Source organism: Amphiura filiformis, chromosome 18 (assembly GCF_039555335.1).
Source record: "Amphiura filiformis chromosome 18, Afil_fr2py, whole genome shotgun sequence".
Taxonomy (NCBI): domain Eukaryota; kingdom Metazoa; phylum Echinodermata; class Ophiuroidea; order Amphilepidida; family Amphiuridae; genus Amphiura; species Amphiura filiformis.
The window spans coordinates 61,790,900-61,811,503 of NC_092645.1; the positions used below are offsets into that span (position 1 = coordinate 61,790,900).

At 37.5% G+C, this 20,604-nt stretch overlaps 1 protein-coding gene across 1 annotated transcript in view; it reads right to left on the bottom strand.

Moving 5' to 3' along the window:
* Nucleotides 1–20,604, bottom strand: part of LOC140138903 (ras-related protein R-Ras2-like) — a 57,127-nt gene that overhangs the window by 24,194 nt on the left and 12,329 nt on the right. The window lies entirely within an intron of this gene.

A 20,604-nucleotide genomic window follows, 5' to 3' on the forward strand; every position in this document is an offset into this window, starting at 1 on the left:
TAAACACTAATTAATACTAATTAACATCTTACACCATCACCATAGCAACAGAACAAATAACTAAACTTATGAATTTAGATGCCATTTCGAGTTTGTACCATTTTTGCATTGCGATTTTTAAGTGTTTTATTTTTTCTGTGAATTCTACAATCATCAAATACATGAAAGACAGGATTATAGTATCAATTGGAACACTTAATTATCACCACAAATAACTGTGTCATTAGCATGATGACCCTCGACAGCACTTATTGAACTGCCCGCTCTGAAAAAAGCACTAGGCTGGGTATAATGCTTTTTGTAATGTTAACAGCAAGTTACCATAATTTAAACATTTTTAGTATGTAACTTCTGTGCTAGAATGGGACAAATAAAAAATGGCATTCTGGTATGAAAATGTCAGTAAAATAGCACCAACTATGTAGCACATAGCGCCAACTAGCACAACAAGTGCAGCACACATTGGTTTGTCAATGTGAAAATAGTAGTGCATCTTTACAGATGCAAAAAGTTTTGAGAGGATGGCAGTTATGATCCATAGAAAAGTATGCACCTATTTCAATAAGTGCACACATTGCATTAGTTTTGTTAGAAAATGAATCTGAAATCCCCAGCTTTCCGCAATACCAAACATGGCGGCACTTTCGAACGAGAGAATTTTTTCGTAGCAGTGGACACTTTTTACTCAATTTTAGGAATATTTTTAGAACGACAAGCTTCAGAAAATAAGGTTTTTTACTTGTTTCGACTCTATATTTTGCAATGAAACTTGGACTAGTGTAAGAAAACATATTAATCATTTCAAATCTTTAAAATCTAATTTTTCATCGGAATGACCTTTCAAACCAATTTTCACTGTAGCGCAAAAATCAAGTTTAGCGACATCCGGGCTCAGTTGTGGCGAAGGGTCACATATTCAGAATGCAATTTGGTGTGTCTGATGTGCTCTAGCTCATGTACCACAAAACATACTGTGCAAACATCGCTATCCAAGCCCTTAAAATATGCTCAGAACATTTTCTAATTTCCAGAAATATCTTCCTACATGTATTCCACTCTTAATAAACCAATCACCATGATCATCGCTCATCCAGAGCAACATAGTTTCTCTGCATGCTGCAGTCTTGTAGGTTTATAGACCTACCTACATGCATGGTTTTACCAAATTATATAATGGCATGGTATCCTGTTAAGGTGGTGTTAAAGGCAAGGTTTAGGGAAATCATGAATTCCAACATTTTTGCAAATATCTCCAAAACCTTTCATGATACAATCTCAAGTGAGTTTGTACTTATGTAGGGATATGTTGGCCATGTTACGAAGGTAAAAAAACCATTGCCATGGTAACCAAGCAGTCTCTATTGGCTTCTGACCAATCACATTGAAAATTGTTTTTTTCGCAAATCACTTCATTTGTCCCAATAAAAGTAGTCACATGTTGAGTCATGTTCCTGCGCACCTCCACTGATTTCCCGTAAAAAAAATCCCAGTGGAATTTCGGGGGGAATTTTCGTTTTTTGGCCACAGATTCCATATATTACTTACAAACTTACGGGAAAATCAGCAGAGGTCATTCGTGATGTTCAATATTTGTTTGTAACTTTCTTTTTATTTATTTGGACATGTGCAATTTCAAGGTCTGAAATTTCTCGGTCCCTGGAGAGCAATAATCAGAGGAGGTAGGGTGCTGAAAACACTGCCGAAAATGTTTAAAATTATTATCTTCTTCTGTGCCAAAGATGAAAACGATCCATAGATCTTTAATTTGCATTTAAAACCACCTTAAACATTGGGGATGGCATTTTGAGTTGAGCACCCATCACAAAGCCCCTAGAGCAGACAGGTGTTACAAACCATGTCCATAGAGGATGACAGTGTGATGAACTAGCTGTGACCTGACCATAGAGGTCAAGTACACAACATGATGGACAGGGAATTATTTTCACTGTAGGGTATTTGCTATTTCCACTGTTTTCTGGTTCACTAAAAATCTATGATCCGAGCTAGTGAGCAATGGTGCACGCTTTGGTTAAGGTCCACTTCCTATATATTTTAAATTTAGAGGAAACTTTTCAAGCCTTTTTGATGCAGCACAACATTTTCAGTTGAAATATATGTGACCCCTCAGCACAACTGAGCCCTGAAGTCGCCAATCATCATTTTTGAGATATTCAACCAAAATATTCTGCTTGAAATTAGCTTTAAAATGATGCATATCATGTCTATAGAACTTGACATTTAAGTAGTGAAAAATCAATAAAACAGTCAATAAATCCTTTGTTTCCTATTGTTTATTGTTAAGTTTGATGGAGCATATCTCAATAGTGGCACTGGCGACATCTGGGCTCAGTTGTGGAGGATGGTCACATATAAAGGTGCAACTGGGTGGTGGCCCACAACATGTGTTTCTTGCACAAATTTCTCAAGTGCATTATTTTCTCAAGTTGATGCTCATCAAGTTCACATCACAATTCAGCTGCATACAAACATCCACAAACAAGCAGGGCCAGTTGCGTGCGCAAAGGGGGGGGGGGGGCAGGGCGGCCATGGCCCCCCACTTTTGTTGGTCATTCGGGGGATTTGGGGGAAAAACGTTAAAAAGATCAAAATTTGCTCCTAATCAGACTCCATTCGGGGGAACTGAACAACCTGGCCCCCCACTTTCAATGTGCTGCGCACGTCACTGAGCAGGGCTGCAGAAAAAGAAATTTGTTATGTTTTTCTTTATATCTTTATTTATCTTTTATTTGGGCATATATTTGTATTTTGGCCACCCCACCTTTGTGATGATTGCCCCACATTTTTCAACCATGCTACGGCCCTGCAAACAAGTGATAGTAAACTGCTGTAATCAAGGCATTTTAGTTGCCTTATCAATTTTTGAGGAGTAAATCAAGAAAGAAAAATGAAAGGAAACGAAGAGAAATTGTGCATATTTTGCACCATCATTCTGAACCTGAGGTACTGGCTACAATAATTAAAATGAAGCTGCCAAGTTCAACAAGGCCTTTCAGAATGAGACTGAATAGAAGGTCACCAATCCAATGCCTTCATAGGGTTACAATTCTGGATTAGAATCACAGGGTTAAGATGAGGGTTCCGAGGATTATACACAGTGGGCGTGCACAAAGGGGGGGCAGGGGCATAGCCCCCACGCTTGTTGGTCATTCGGGAAATCAATCATACGCCCGCACCTTACACTCCTAATCAAACTACATTCTGGGGAACTGAACAACCTGGCCCCCCCCCACTTTCAAAGTGCTGCGCATGCCACTGGTTACACACGTTTGGTGTTCAGATAAGGAAATGGGTCAGGATTCAGATGAGTTAAGATTGCTTCAACCAAATCATACAACTCAGAACTTAAGTCACTGGTGTCTGTCCTGGAATGGAGCCCCGCCAGTGCCAGTCTTGAGCTCTGCCAGCCTGCCGACCAGGCTGGCGGAGCTGGCCCCTTCAGTCTAAGTCTACCACAGACTGAAAAAGCACATGATATAGGTCATGAGACTGAGCGCCTAATATCAACAATTGCCCAGCCATTGATGATTTCCTGCTTGAGTTGCTGCATATTTTTAGCCCAAATATTAGCACTGGGAGTGCTGCTAGAACGTGATCATCAGTTGATTCAGTCCCCTTCGATCGCGATGTCCAAACCCGGGGGGGGGGGCACTCAACTTAAATTTTGGTAAGGGTGTGCGGCGCGGAGCGCCAAACTTTGGGAACTAAGAACTGATTTTCGGGCAAAATAGGGGCTTGAAGAACTGAAATTAGGGCCAAATTATAGGCTGTTGAGCTAAAAATGTCTAAATTATTTCCAGATTTGAGCTTAAAGAGCTACAATTGTCAGAGTTTGAGGCTCAAAGAACTGGAGCAGATCCAAATGTGGGGCTTAAGGAACTGCCGGAGAGCCTTAACATGTGAGTGCCCCCGGTGTCCAAACAGCAAGCACATTAGTGTGCACTGTGCACCGCATAGCACCGATACCAAGATGCACAGTACCAAGTCGAAAAGAGGCACATAGCACCAACAGGTCTCAGAATAGACAGATAGACAGTAGATTGCCTTCCCGAGGGGGGGGGGTACTCAGTACAAATGACCATACGGGGACGTGCCGCAAATATGGGTAGCATTTTCAGCCTTTTGGTATATCAATGACCCCTTTTTCAAAGCCTATTTTGGTATATGAATGGGTCCTTTTTTCAAAATTTTCTCAATCGTTTTGGAAAATAGCCCAATTTTTCCATAATCTAGCCAAAATTGTCTAAAATTTGTAAAAACTAAGACAATTTGGGTTAAATTCGGCCGAATATTTGGACTTTTGGTATATCAATGGGTCCAAATTTCTTGAAAAATTGGTATATTTATGGGTCCACTTTCAAATTCTCAGCGGCACGTCCCTACCAAAACCAAACTTGAGTACCCCGGATTGCCTTCTCACTGAATCTGTAGGAACCTCCTGTTTACAGCATGGTTTATAAGTGAGCCCAATTGTACAATTTGTACTGGTTTTGTCTTCAATGGCAACACTCTTTCCTGCTAACCTTGGCCTTGCCATGATTCTGTGTTATTGATTGGATTTTCTACACTGGTAATTTCCAATTTACAAAGTACCAGTAATTTCTAAGTTGTCCTCCCAATCCAACTGCAGCACAACAGTCTCTAGCTGTGATGTTCGTGACTTAAGAATTACGCCAAGAATGAGAGAACATGCTTGCCATTGTTCCAAATTCCTGTCACAACTTCTTGCCTTAAATTTGAGCTACTTGGTCAAGTGAGTGGTGTGGGGCAGAGTGCCCCCGATGTGCCCCTCTGACGAAAAATGAAAGAGAAAATCGGGAAGGCAAAGGAAAAGAGAAGGGGCAATAGCCAATAGTGTAAAAAATTTTGCGCGTTACGCGCACACATTGTCACAAAAACAACCATTTTCACCCCGATCACGGGCCAAAATTGTGTAAAATGTTGGCGCGCTACGCGCGCACATTGTCCCAATAAAGCCTTTTTCGGAAACCCAAAGATTTTACACTACAGTTTCCACTGCCTGATAATACCAGGTCAAATTAATGCAATTCCGGGTATTTTTTTTCGTCAGTGCCCCCAATTTTTTTTATTTTGCCACCCCTGACCAAAAAAGCTGGCTATGCCTCTGGTTAAAGACTTCAAGTTAACCATGCCCTGGTAGATGAGTATGTTTCAGATTCAATTTCAAGTTCTAGTCTAATCAGTGTACAAAACACACCTAATCAGATTTGACTGTCAACACTAATCTGTCAAACAGTGCATGGTTTAGATATATTTTTGCAGAGCTTCATTTTTATGAAGTTTATCAATTGATCAAGTTTATCTTTGCCTGGAACTCTGCATAAAAGACAAAAAAATTCACTGATTTTTTGAAAATACATGTAGTATCAGGTAGCGTTTTAAGGTGCGGGAGTGCGATTGCACACCATCCTCGCCTGTCCGAGTGTGATTACCTCAATTCCTAAACTTATTACCCAGTGCAATAATAGCACACCTGACAGCCCAGTGCAATTTGTAGCACACCTGTTATTTTCCAAACTCACGCCTGTTATTTTCCAAACTCGAGGTATATAGTAAGGGGACAAAAAACAAGTTCTACTCCCTATTCCAGAAAAATACAGCACTAATGTTTTGGGATAAAAAAATATTATCCTGTTTTGCCAAATGAAACATAGCTAAATCCTAATCCTTTAGTTAATGTCCTAACTGGCAATAAAAGTAAAATTTTAATATTTGGCCAATTTTTGGAAATAAGGGCCAAAAACATGCGTTTTTCGTACGCTGTGACAATCAAGCTCAAAGACTTGTACTAAGACTAATTTCGGTTTATGCATTCTCGTTATTGGAAAAGACATATTTCATTTTTATAACCCATTATTTAATTAATTATTTAATTATAGTAACACAAAAAAGTGGGAATTAGAGCAAAATTGCGGCATCTACTCAAGATTTTGAATACTTGTTCCAAGTCTTTGATTTTTGTGACTCGATTGTCAGAAAACATGACAAAAATGCATGTTTTTGGCTCTTTTTTCAAGAAATTGGCCTAATATTAAAATTTAACTTTTATTGCCAGTTAGGACTAACTAAAGGATTAGGATTTAGCTATGTTTTATTTTGCAGAACTTGATCATATTTTTTTAATCCCCAAAAATTAGTGCTGTATTTATCTAAATGCCCCTTAACACGCCCGAGTACTACAAAAAACTACTTGATACGCGCTGTTCGTGCGTGCATCCCACGTGGTGTGATGATACAATCGCCCTAAGTGATATATAGGCAAGGTTTCGCTGGCCAGCGCAGCCCAAGACCCGTGGCAAAGTGTCGTCGAGCCAGTGGTTGGCATGCGAGGGGTCTCGGGTTCCAATCCCACCCGGAGCAAACAACTTCTTTCTTTGTTTTCTCTCTTTATTCCTTCCTTCTTTTCCTTCCCATCGCCAAAAAGCCCCTGGCGGGTTAACAATCATCAAAAGCTTAACAAATCTAAGAATTGTTGGAAACCATATTTTTAAATTGAAATAATTTTGAATTAATTAAAAATTTCAGTAAAATCAATCCACTTCTGGCTAAAAACGTCTGCTTTATTTCATACAGCTAAACAAAAAAATCCCCAAAAGGCAAAATCCGAGTCGGTTGGGGCCCTTAGAACAGGATTTTTTGGTCGCCTAAACAGCCTTTAAAATGGCAATACACAGAAGTGAAAAAAAATTTACACATAAAATGAATGGTATTATTACAGCTACATATAGTAATCTGATTAATTCTGACCTACAAATTCATGCATCAATGGTCTCCATATAAACACAACCATTGCATTCTGATGTTTAATCACTGTATGTCAAATTGAGAGATTGCAAATTTACTCCTTGGATTAAAATGTACAACCAGTAACATGTTGTAAATTTGTCATTCATTTATGTCATCAATTTTTATTTTTTTATATGGTATCTTTGCAGAGGGCAAATGACTGGAAATCAGCCTGACCGCAAATAGCGCACATAAAAAAAACTATGAATACTCTTTTCAGATTTTGTTTTCATCGGATTGTTTTCAGACACTGTCCGCTTCAGTAACACAGCTATATGCTTGTTCCAAAAATACAAAACATTGAATCTTGGGGTACGGTTCTGGTTCAGCAGATCACTGGTATAATCCCTGTAAGTACTCCTTGCCCAATTAGGGGTGATAGTCAATGGGTTCACAGTTGAGCACACCACTATGTACCCAAAATGCCATACAATTGGCAAAAGTACATGCATTTAGTTTTAATAGGGTTCATTTATAAGTGACAGTCAATAGGGTTGGCAGTTTAGCGCACACACATTTGTACACAAAATGGTATACCATACATGTATATCCTCGAAAAGTTTACTCCTTCTATTAAACGCCACCCACCATATTGTCATGATGATTGGCGGAGCTTCACGCAGCTGGGATGTACAAACAAAACGTAAGACAAATAGCGATATGCGTGACAGTTTATACGTCAAGACGTAAGACAAACAGCGATATCCACACCACACAATCTATCACTGATTCAACAAGTCAATGATACTCTTTGCATGAAAATGCACGCGATATGTTTCGCCATCACTCAATGCATGAACTCGTAATAAAACCAGAGATGTCCGGATTTAATTTAAAAACTTAAATTTTAATGTAATAAAAGCACTCAGGCTTAGTCTTTCACATGGTATTTTAGTACACCACAGGGCATTACAATCATGCCAAAAGTAGGAATTCAAGGAAAATTGAGGGTGTTGCTATGGATCAAATCACACATTATGGCTTTAATTGTGAGACAGTATCTCATGGGAGTCCAGAATTTCTCTCAGGACAAGAGGCAGTTTAATTTACTCACGTGGGATTCCAGCATATACCTTATGGGTACAAATTCTATAATGTTGGACAAAAATAGATGCTGTCTTGTGTATTATAACTGGTGTCAACTAGTTGGGATTCCTAAACTGTGACCCTGAGCAGCACTTGTCACAACTGGACAAAAGTGAGATTTTTATTAAATTCCAATAGGCCTATTCTGTCGGTCCGTGCCACGTCACTTCCGGTTGATGATGCGACTCACGGTCGAGTGAAAACATTCGATTTTTGTTGATGATTTCTGTCATTGGTGTTATGTAAATTTCGATCGCAAATAGTCAGTGGAATCAAACAACCGTTTCTAAGTCTTCTGAGTGGAAGAAACTTACTTGATTTACCGTTTATATACTGACAAACTTAAAATTAAATTCCATGGTCGAGTGTCGTTTTTTCCGAAATTGAATGTCACTCCAACAACATCGCTATGGTAGCCTCCTTCACAGCCGGTTTCTGTTGTTCATAACAAACCATGAGCCACATGCAGTTTGGGCCCGAGACTAGAGATAGCCCGGATGTTGGACCGAGTCAATAGTTTAAATTCAAGAAAACTTTTGATACCATGAATATCATTGATTCTGTTCAAAATTTAAAATTGAATTCAAATTTTCACTTTTCTTAATCCAAAACGCACTGTAGTGGTTAAATTTGTATGTTACCGTAGTTAATAATTAATCTGATTCTGTTGCTGGCAAAATATATTTTGTGCGCTCATGTCCCACAAAAATATTGTTGAAACGTTCATACCAGAGCCTAAACCTTGCAATCAGTGCCGGCGCCAGGAATTCTTTTCAGAAGGGGGGGCATTGAGGGGCAAAGTGAATTTCAGGGGGGGGGAATCAACATTTGCGCAAAATTGCTGCAAAAATATAGAAATTTTTGTAATTTAGGGTTTTTACTGGGGGAGCAGCAGGGGGAAAAGAGTTCTGACTGGGGGGCATTTTCCCCCTCATGCCCCCCATGGCGCCGCCACTGCTTGCAATCAAAAAAGTATTCTCAGCCTTGCAATGGACGCATGCAAACCAGAAATCAATTCAATGTTCAAAGCATAAATAAAAATTCCCTTTAAAAGGGAAAGCCAGCCTCAATGTAGAAGAGTCCTTGTAATTAGTTTTGGTCAATGTGAAAGGCATTTTTAGGATCACGCTTACATCTACATGACAGTCCACCAAGCCATCAACGATGAGAACATGCACACTGAAACAGCAGAAAACATTAATTCCTAATCTCATGTCAACTCTTTTAATTCATTACATGTACTCCAAATTGTTCTGGTCTGTTTGTTTTGTTGTTGTTGTTGTTGTTGGTTTTTTTTGTCTTTTCAGCTTTTTACCCACGATATGTCAATTTCCAATTTTGTAATACCAGAACTTACGAACTCAATATCTTCGCTTAGGAATGTCCGATTTCACTGCTTTTCGATATATAGGCCTACACTGCGGTTTGAGTTAACTTACATACATGTACATTTTATTTTAAAATAACTTAATTAATTCGCAATGTATAGTTTAAGCCTACTATATTATAATAGATAGTGGCCAGCACATTTATAAAGGACTGGTTACTCACTACAATCTTCACTCTTAAACTGTGTTTTTCTGAATGTGCTGATCATGTTGATTGCTAGTCGGAAACTCCTCTGAAGCTATGGACATGGCATCTTACATACTCCATTCTATAACAGTCTGCCTAGTGCCTTGTGTGTTTTCTCTTCAATCATTTTGTTGAATGTAATTTTATGAATCAAATAGTTATGTGTCATTTTATTTATAATAAAGAAGTTATTAAATTAATAAAGTAAGACAATTTATTTATCTATAAGTGCATGTCAAATGGGGTACATTGTTCAATACTATAGGCCTACATGCATAAATTATGCCCATATTATAGCTAGGCCCTAAAAACTTTATTTTGCATCGGATTTTTCCCGTTGAAAAGACAAAACTGATGTTTATGATAGCAACCATTTCATCAATAACATTTTGAGTCATTTTTATCCATAAAGCGACACAGGATATGATAGATAACTACTTTCACATCAATATGGTCCATATGATCACAGATTGTTGAGAATCTGTGATATGATCCGAGGATATGATGAAGATTTTGATTCTATAGATCTGTTATCAACATGATATCACGCTGTTCAGTGGTCAAGGAGTAAAGCAGTATACAGACTTTTTATTGTACATACAATATTGTATGTACAATATGTACGTTATTTAATATATTGCCATTCTATTTCCAGTAATGTTTAAGTTCTTAAACGAATGTTTGATGATGTAAAATCGATAATATATTTCTGCTAGATATTGTATGTAACATATTATCGATTTTTCGTCATCAAACATTCGTTAGAACTTAAACATTACTGAAATAGAATGGCAATAGATTAAATAACGATATATATAAACGAAAATGGATTTTCGTTCATTCTCTAAAATTGGTTATTTGAGCTCGTGGGAGACTTATAGTCTTATTTTTTTATTGTTACACGTACCTATCTCTCTTGGACTAGTTATCATGATTTTTATAACCAAATTTGATCAATTTTGATGAGTCCTCGATTTCGATGTTCTGGTCATGCATTTTTATAAGCTTACTGAATGAAGAGTATTGTATTACTCACCAGTCACTGATTTTGTCGCCAAATTTTTATGATCCAAATTATTTTATTGTGCAAATTAATAAAAGTTTATTGTAAAGCACAGGTGGAAATACTATCAAAATTACTTTTATTGAAATCTGAAATGAATTTCAGCTCAAATTAATTGATTTAAAATGATGTGTTTCGTGCATATTTTCGATCTGGGAAAGTTTTGATTTGTTTACATGTTGCTAGTTCTTTGTCAATTTTGGGCTTAATTCTCTGAATCTAGTAAAGATTCTGTCAAAGTTGCGGCCCTGGCAACTCGCGTTTCATTCTGGAGATCGACCCCATCTGGGGATGTCTATGGTCGGATTCTCGCTTGTCTGGGTTTGTGCCGCGTTCGTTTTTCATGTTTTTCAGTCAATCAGAAACCTTTTCGGTGAGTGAGTTCTCGTGAGCAGAGTGTGCTGTTTATTGCTCACGAGAAAAGACGATAAATTGCTCGCGAGCAAGGAAAGTGATTTTTCTGCTCACTCAACTCTCGTTTTGTGCGTGTTTTCGCGATAAATTGCTCACTATAAAAGCGGCTGCTTGCCAAAATTGCTCACTTTTGGTTTGACGCTGCCAGGGGCAGTCACGCCCTGGTCAGCTCTGTCACAGCAGATTTGAAATGAGACTCATCGGGCATTGGAAGTGATTGCCACTCACTGCCGTAGCCTCCCTTTCCTTGACATTGGTTCAGTAAACTTCAGCTTCGATGTGGAAGACATTTAATGCAATTTATGGGAACTTTCAGCCAAAAATGATGGTCAAAATGTAGCAGGCGACATGCAGCCATGTCAGCAGTGTAAAGTGGGTTGTCATCATCGAGCCTTTTTCAAGGCTAGCCTAGCTTTCTCCGCTTAGTAGTTTAATAAGTTTTGGTTCCCATGAATGCTTAATTGTCTCCCTCAAGATAGGCCTATAGAACTGCACCATTTTCAGCATCTTTACAGTCACAAATCGTCATAAATCGGTAGCTTAGGTGGCCTAGGCTGCTGCCTTTGCGACTTTTAGCGCCTGTAGGTGGCCTGGAAAGTTTAAGCTTACCTAGGCTCTTGGATATCATGGTTCAACGTGACTGATAAAGCTTCATTTTAATCATTTTTAATTACGATAGAATATAAAAGGGGAAGTTCCTAGTCTTCAAGAAAGGCTAAGCTTAGCCTTGCTTTATGATGTGCATGCATGCCATGCAGATGGTGGCTCTGAATTTAGGTGTTATGAATTAAAGGCACACTCGTCGTTTAAAAATTAAAAAAAGGAACTTCCTGTTTATTCTATTAATTGTGCAGTTCTATACTTCAGAATCAAGGAAAGTGCGTGGAAAATCTGCCAGTGACTTCAAAAGTAATTAAATAGGCTGAAGCCTATTATTTTCTGAATTTATTTATTGATTTTTATATCACAAAGAAATTTGACTTCTGATTGGCCTAAATTGCTCAATTGCCAAACTGATAGACAAGCTGGCATCAGTCGAAAGCTCCGCCATGAGTAATATTTTTAAGAACCAGTGAAATTAGCAATAACAGTAGTTCACCATTTTAGATGGCATTTCATACAGTTTGTCTTTTTGTCCAGTCGTTCCAGGTTCCGGTTCTCAGTATTCACCACGCGCCCAGCCGCGTTACAAATTTTTGGTGGCAGCGGTGGGATGAACTTTGCTTCTTAGGAGAGTTGACCTTCTTCATCGATGATAGTCCTGAGTACTGAGAACGTCCGGAACAGCCTGGACATGAATTTCAACATTCCATGGATGGTAAGCTTACCTGTGGCTTCGCAGCTCTATTTAGCCTATGGTGTTGTGTGTATACTGTTTCTTCGCCGCTACGGTTCTACGCTACCCATGCCAAGTCTACGCTACCAATGCTATGGTGATGTTTGTGTGTTTGTGATGTCAGAACCTGAGTCTGAAATGCTTCAAAACCTTTTGAGCATGTGAGTGCCCGTATTCCTTGATGTAATTATGGCCTACAAATGCAGCTTCAGAATTGAGCAGTACCAAATGACCAGTCTATCATCTTTTAATTATATATGCAACAATGTAATTGCAAGTTTACAACTAAATGTTCTTCATATGTTAACTTTTATCAAAGTTTTTATACTTTTAGTGTTGCCAGATGGCCTACAGTCACAGCCTCATCTTACATTATCTGGTGGTATAGCAATCCTAAGGCTGGTAGACAACCCAACTACAAATTAAATAGAAAATCCTGTGTAGATGCAGGTGAGGCAGGCGCTGTAGCAGGGGCTGCAGGCGCAGTAGCATGTGATCCAAGCGCTGTAGCAAGGGCTGCAGGCGCAGCAGCAGGGCTCCAGGCGCTGTAGCAAGGGCTGCAGGTGCAGTAGCAGGGGCTGCAAGGATATGGATACAGTAGTATTGAACTGGTAGTAGTCACGTAGTAACCACCCGTCGTTCCCAGAGAAGGTGCTCGATTAAAGGAGTGAGGAAGAGGGAGATATAGCGCCATGCCTGGAAGATGTATTTATTTAGACATGTGAAATTGTTGGAAAGGACCGGTCCGCTTTTACTTCACTGTAGCTAGGACGAGCAGGGTAAGCTCAGCAGCCAGTGGAGGTTTTTGATCACAATGGTTGAGTAAGCGCCATTGCTTGATCTGGTACTACGCCTTGAGACGACTACTACAAAATGGGTGGAACCTTAGGATGATTACAGGGAGACAGTGAGGAGAGTTAAGTTTGAATACTTTATTTACATAAACCGAGAGAGGTAAGATGTGGCTGTATCAGCTGTGCTGTACTAATTGTACAGTGCTGCTGACTGGAAATTAAGAATTGAGTGGCTACCAACCAACAACTGTTTTCACCAATTTTATTAGATTTGGCATCTTTATTGATTTCTTCAAATAGATCTCACCTGGGGTGATGTTGAAACATACATACCAATCTTTCATCTGTATGCCTTCCTGGTGTTGCTGATCACAGCATCAGAAAGTTCTACAATGATACAATGTTGACATTGATTTTTGTGGTACTGATCACACTGCAAAATTCCTTACCAATATTTCTTCCACCTACCTTTCAGAGAGAGATGATTTGGCTACAATCAACCTGGTCTACCTTGTTGATCAACTTTATTTGATGGAGAAGAAAAGTCTAACATATACCTTCAACTTTACAAAATAACTGCAAGAATGTCATGTTTTATGATATTTTATTGTTCAACCAACTTTATTAATTCTGATGATTTGGTACTACACATTGTATATGTACAATACACGTATGATACATGTACTATCAACTTGACTGTGTTGATGTGAATTACAGAATGTACCATTGCTTTGTTTGTGTAAACAACCATCTTTACTAGTTGTATCTTTTCAGCAATGGTTCATCAGTCAGCATGTGGTGACGGTGGTTCTTCAGTCTTCGATGGTTCTGGTATTCAACCTGGAGATGGCACGCACCTGGGACATGTTGCAATGAGAAGTTTGACACTGGTATTATTTATTCTCTACCTTGGGCTCTATGTGGGATGTCATGTGAGTGATGGTCTGAACCTGTTCTGATGAGAGCCCTGTGCTAGCTACATGGTGTGATGGGATGACTGCGCTACCGAGTGTGTATGGTGAAACTTTGATGGTTCTTCCAACAATACCAGTGTTATATCTTTTCAAAGCAACATTTCCCAACTTGAGTCTTGACAAGGTGACTCTCACTGCCATCTGGAACCTGGTTCAGCATGATGTCAGATGACAGGCTACCTGTGTGATGGTGTACAAGCTGATGATCATCTGTGATAACCTGCAGAGGAAGACTATATGAAGATTCAATTAATTCAGCATGTAAAATTTGTAAATTCAGTAATTCACACATCAAAAATCTTGCAATAATTTTGAACCCAAATTTGAATTGATAAATAATTTATCTTTGAATTTTGAAAATTGGATTTTTGGAAAATGAAATTTATATGATTTTGGTTATTTTGAAAAGCTCAGAAAGTGAAATACTATTATTTCTGATATCAAAATTGTGTGATGAATGGAAACATGCCAAGATTTTATTTTATTTTGGATAATTGGAAATTTGAAAATTGATTAAAATTTTGTAACTTGAAATTTTGGAAGATAAAAATAACCTTTGTTTACATTTTGATGATTTTGAAATAAATTTAGATTTTTGAAAATAGTTGGGAATTTGATATGTTTTGAAAACTTTTGATTATATTTCTGGAATAACTTTTTATACTCAACTTCAGTTAAATTTGAAATAAATTTGCAAAATTTAATTAATAATAATAAAATTTTCTTAAAAAATCAAAACCAAATTAAACCAAATTGTAGAGTAAGATTTTATAATATGTAATGTATTGTGTACTCAATGTTGGCAGAGATTGTCTTGAAAGGTCTTCCTGCATGGTGTCAAGTTTTCTTTAAAATGCTTCTTAAAGCAAAATGGTAGAGACCTGGTGGAAATGTTCACGTGTCACCAGACTAATAATTTTTGGCAATGATATGAGTGCACTAAAATGACTTAGGTATGGCATTGGTCGATCTAACCAGTTTAAATCCTGTGCAATTTTTTAATGAAATTTTGGCTTTTATTCAAATTTTTGCAAATTTGATTCTCTTTTGAATGTTTCGAATTTGATAATAGTTCACAATTTAGATTGTTCACTTAATTCAGAAATTAAATTAAATTTCGAGGACGAAATTCTTTTCAGAGGTGGGGGTAGTGTAACGAAAATGGATTTTCGTTCATTCTCTAAAAATTGGTTATTTGAGCTCGTGTGAGGCTTATGGTCTTATTTTTGTATTGTTACACGTACCTATCTCTCTTGGACTAGTTATCATGATTTTTATAACCAAATTTGATCAATTTTGATGAGTCCTCGATTTCGATGTTCTGGTCATGCATTTTTATAAGCTTACTGAATGAAGAGTATTGTATTACTCACCAGTCACTGATTTTGTCGCCAAATTTTTATGATCCAAATTATTTTATTGTGCAAATTAATAAAAGTTTATTGTAAAAAAGCACAGGTGGAAATACTATCAAAATTACTTTTATTGAAATCTGAAATGAATTTCAGCTCAAATTAATTGATTTAAAATGATGTGTTTCGTGCATATTTTCGATCTGGGAAAGTTTTGATTTGTTTACATGTTGCCAGTTCTTTGTCAATTTTGGGCTTAATTCTCTGAATCTAGTAAAGATTCTGTCAAATTTGCGGCCCTGGCAACTCGCTTTTCATTCTGGAGATCGACCCCATCTGGGGATGTCTATGGTCGGATTCTCGCTTGTCTGGGTTTGTGCCGCGTTCGTTTTTCATGTTTTTCAGTCAATCAGAAACCTTTTCGGTGAGTGAGTTCTCGTGAGCAGAGTGTGCTGTTTATTGCTCACGAGAAAAGACGATGAATTGCTCGCGAGCAAGGAAAGTGATTTTTCTGCTCACTCAACTCTCGTTTTGTGCGTGTTTTCGCGATAAATTGCTCACTATAAAAGCGGCTGCTTGCCAAAATTGCTCACTTTTTGGTTTGACGCTGCCAGGGGCAGTCACGCCCCTGGTCAGCTCTATCACAGCAGATTTGAAATGAGACTCATCGGGCATTGGAAGTGATTGCCACTCACTGCCGTAGCCTCCCTTTCCTTGACATTGGTTCAGTAAACTTCAGCTTCGATGTGGAAGACATTTAATGCAATTTATGGGAACTTTCAGCCAAAAATGATGGTCAAAATGTAGCAGACGACATGCAGCCATGTCAGCAGTGTAAAGTGGGTTGTCATCATCGAGCCTTTTTCAAGGCTAGCCTAGCTTTCTCCGCTTCGTAGTTTAATAAGTTTTGGTTCCCATGAATGCTTAATTGTCTCCCTCGAAGATAGGCCTATAGAACTGCACCATTTTCAGCATCTTTACAGTCACAAATCGTCATAAATCGGTAAGCTTAGGTGGCCTAGGCTGCTGCCTTGCGACTTTTAGCGCCTGTAGGTGGCCTGGAAAGTTTAAGCTTACCTAGGCTCTTGGATATCATGGTTCAACGTGACTGATAAAGCTTCATTTTAATCATTTTTAATTACGATAGAATATAAAAGGGGAAGTTCCTAGTCTTCAAGAAAGGCTAAGCTTAGCCTTGCTTTATGATGTGCATGCATGCCATGCAGATGGTGGCTCTGAATTTAGGTGTTATGAATTAAAGGCACACTCGTGGTTATGAATTAAAAAAGGAACTTCCTGTTTATTCTATTAATTGTGCAGTTCTATACTTCAGAATCAAGGAAAGTACGTGGAAAATCTGCCAGTGACTTCAAAAGTAATTAAATAGGCTGAAGCCTATTATTTTCTGAATTTATTTATTGATTTTTATATCACAAAGAAATTTGACTTCTGATTGGCCTAAATTGCTCAATTGCCAAACTGATAGACAAGCTGGCATCAGTCGAAAGCTCCCGCCATGAGTAATATTTTTAAGAACCAGTGAAATTAGCAATAACAGTAGTTCACCATTTTAGATGGCATTTCGTACAGTTTGTCTTTTTGTCCAGTCGTTCCAGGTTCCGGATTCTCAGTATTCACCACCGCTGCCCAGTCACGTTATAATATTGTACATACAATATTGTACGTACAAATACTCGGAGTCTGAAGCGCTTAAGGACCCCGGTCAAGGACACTGATATGACATCATAGGTGATGTCAGATTTTCTTCTGCTGACCATATGATGCTATATGGTCATTTTCACGATAAAGGTGTAACTTTGGATTTTAACATTTTAATCCGTAGTGTTCTAATAAAGCCACAGAATTCCATAATTTTGGCCACATAAGTCATCTAGTTAGCAGCTACCTTGGGTAGCATAATCAGCTTTGGGAGTTACTGCGTTCAGTTTTAGCAGGCTTAAATGTACTTAATATTGCCATTTGGAAAAACTATAAAAAACAGTAACATTTTTGTAAAACCCTGTGTTTTCTTCAGTTAGTTCATGGATAATTTTTCTTATCCTGTAAGTACAGTCATATGTTCAGTAAACACTGCCACATTAGATTTAATTGTGAACGGCCCTGTATTTTTGAGAACCGGACTTCGATATTTGTCGTTTCGGAGGCTTCATTTTCCGTTAACAATTGTTAACAAACTTTGTGGGTGTACCTTTGGTTCATAATTCTTGGTTATTTCTTCACTTCTTCTTGATTTATAACAGTTGTTACAGGGACAGACTTAGGTTTCAGTTTTCTACTGGCCCTCCGGGCCAGTGAAACGGCAAATCTACTGGCCCTGCAATAAATTTACTGGCCCAACTTTTTCAATATGTTCTACTGCAAAAAGTGCAATAAAGAAGCATTCCCATGCCCAGTAACCAGGGGCAGGTGGTGAACACCCCTCGCCAAATGCCAAAAAAAGTCCCTATTTTGACCCAAAAGTCCCATTCACATGCGTAGCAAGTGAAAAAATAGAGGTTTTCAGTCCTTGTCGGTCAAAAAAGGTCCAAATTTTTAACAAAAGTCCACTTTTTAAAAATCCTGGTTACGGACCTGCACGTTCCAATGCGACTTTTAAAGTTAGAGACTACATTTTTGTACCAGTTACCAATCTTGACACATATTACTTGTGTGTTAACATTATTTTATTCTGTGCCACCATGCAATGGACCCTAAAAATCTTTTTTTGGATCAATATGTATGGTGCCACTTTAATTCAAGCAAACCTGAACATTTTAAATTGTTTTGTACTGAGCGTACGCAATATAGAGAGACTAGTCACTAACAACACAAATTCAGTCAGTAGTCCTTCCTTAATTAATAGTTTCAAAAGTTCACAGAAGAAAAGGTTCAAGTATGTGGTATTTGCGATATCGCTATCATCATCAGATAGAGCATGAAAGAGCTTGGAAATAGTATGTAGGCCTACATCACCATAAAAGCGGCCGTATATTTCCAATTTGCTTACAATGCAAGGATAAGAATAAATGGACAAAAAATCATTAAATAAAAATATAAATTACAAACAGGTGACAAGTGGAGCAGAAACTGTGTCCAATTGTGTCCATCGCTGATTATATCTTGCCTCATATGAATTATCAGGATCAAAATCTAGTAGCCCGCCCAGAACCAGTATTGTTGGAAGTTTACTGGCCCGAGGCAAAATCAACTGGCCCCGGGCCACCGGGCCACTGCTTAAATCCGTCCCTGAGTTGTTATCTTAACTTGAAATGGGTAACAAAAATTAGCCGATTTGCAAGCTTTTAAAATTTTTATAAAATCTTGACTTCAAATAGCCGTTTTTCCGTTAACTTTTTGAAGCCTCCGAAACAAACTGTTCAGCAAGCTTGTGCAAATATAAATAAAAGAGCTCATCCAATCTATTTATCAAAATGTAGCAAAGTAGATCCTCAAGTCACATGTTTTTAAATCGTGGAGATATATATCACCGTTTGAAAATGGGACCCAATACAAACTTTCCGTTAACAATTGAAGCCTCCGAAACAAATGAAGCCTCCGAAACAACAGTAAACTTAATTATCATCTATGCATATCTAAATTGGTGTGTTTCATACTGATATCTGCATTGTAATTATTACTTGATATGTGCAGAATGTCATAAATTTAAAAAAAATTGACATTATGGTTAATGTTTGAAAAATATACTGATACCTTAAAAAGCCTGTTTCGGAGGCTTCACATGCAAAAAACACCATACTTAACAAATGGGTGAAAAAATTAATGTGTGATAAATCTACAATATCTGCCGCATAGAATCATTGATTCAATACACACAAGAAAATAACAGCTTAGATGATCCCAACACTGTTGTTTTCAAAAAACTACTTCTGCAATGTTTAACAATTGTTAACATGAAGCCTCGAAACAAAAAAAATGACTTGCTGTGATAATTTAATTTTTGTCACAACTGAAATTCAATACTTAGAAGCAAAGCATGAAAATTGGTAATTGTGATATTTTTACCTATTTTTATGTCAACTTGTAGTAGTTAGCTAAATATTTTACTTTTATGATCACCTGTGTTGTTAACTGAAGCCTCCGAAACACAAATCGCTTGAATTGCCAATTCTAAAAAATAACTCCAATTTCTGTGAAACTTGGCTGGGAGGTTCCTTTCATCAAGTAGTATTTGTACATGAAGTTAGACATTCAAATTATTTTAGGAACCCAATTAAAACTTAAAAATATGTTTAAGGTTTGGAAATTTCCATTGTAAATGACACTTGATGTTAAAAATTTTCAAAACTGCAATTACAAACATAGCAAAACATGGTATAAAATTTAACTTATATCTGTTGACTTACTTTGGAATGGAATTTCACATGTATTCCAGCTTTCATGTCAAAATTTTCTGAGGTTATGTAAAATACATTTTTCTTAGATTTTAACCAAAATGTTATGCAAATGTCAAATTTTTATTAGAAATCAAAAGGTTTAAGCCTTGAAACATTATTTTACTTGAATTTAAGTTGCTTCTATGCATGATTTCAGTAAACAGAAACATATTTAAGTGGTTTGAAATTTTGACCCTAAAAATCAAAAGTTACACCCTTTACCGTGAAAATGACCATATATTAACTATTATTGTTACATTTAGGCCTATACCTAGAACTTTTAAAGTCATAATTAGTTCAAACATAACTTTGGTAATACTCACTCGTTTTCGTTAGTTGAAACGGCAAAACATACTTACTTTTCCTTACAAATCAATTAAAATATTTTTAAAAAATTCAACCACAAAAAGTTTTAAACAAAAGTCATTCCAATACCAATAAAAATAATCTCTTGAGCAAACTGACCCCATCCCAGAAATAGGTACCAGCCCGATGGGCTGGCGAAAAATGCCATTCTAGAACTCTGTACTCTATCACCATGGCAATCCACGTAGTGTAAATATAACAATTTGTCATGAATAGATCAGGCAGGCTGGTGATATATTGATGCAATTTATCTGTCAATGTCAATACTAATTAGTTCATGGAGTCCCAATGAACTCTACAACTAATCAGGTTGGCCCATTTTAGGCATTCATCAAAACAAAGTAATACTTTGATCAAAATACAGTGCATGGATGTATACAAAATTAATACATGTAGCGGGGGCAGGGCGGGGGACTCAACTTTTG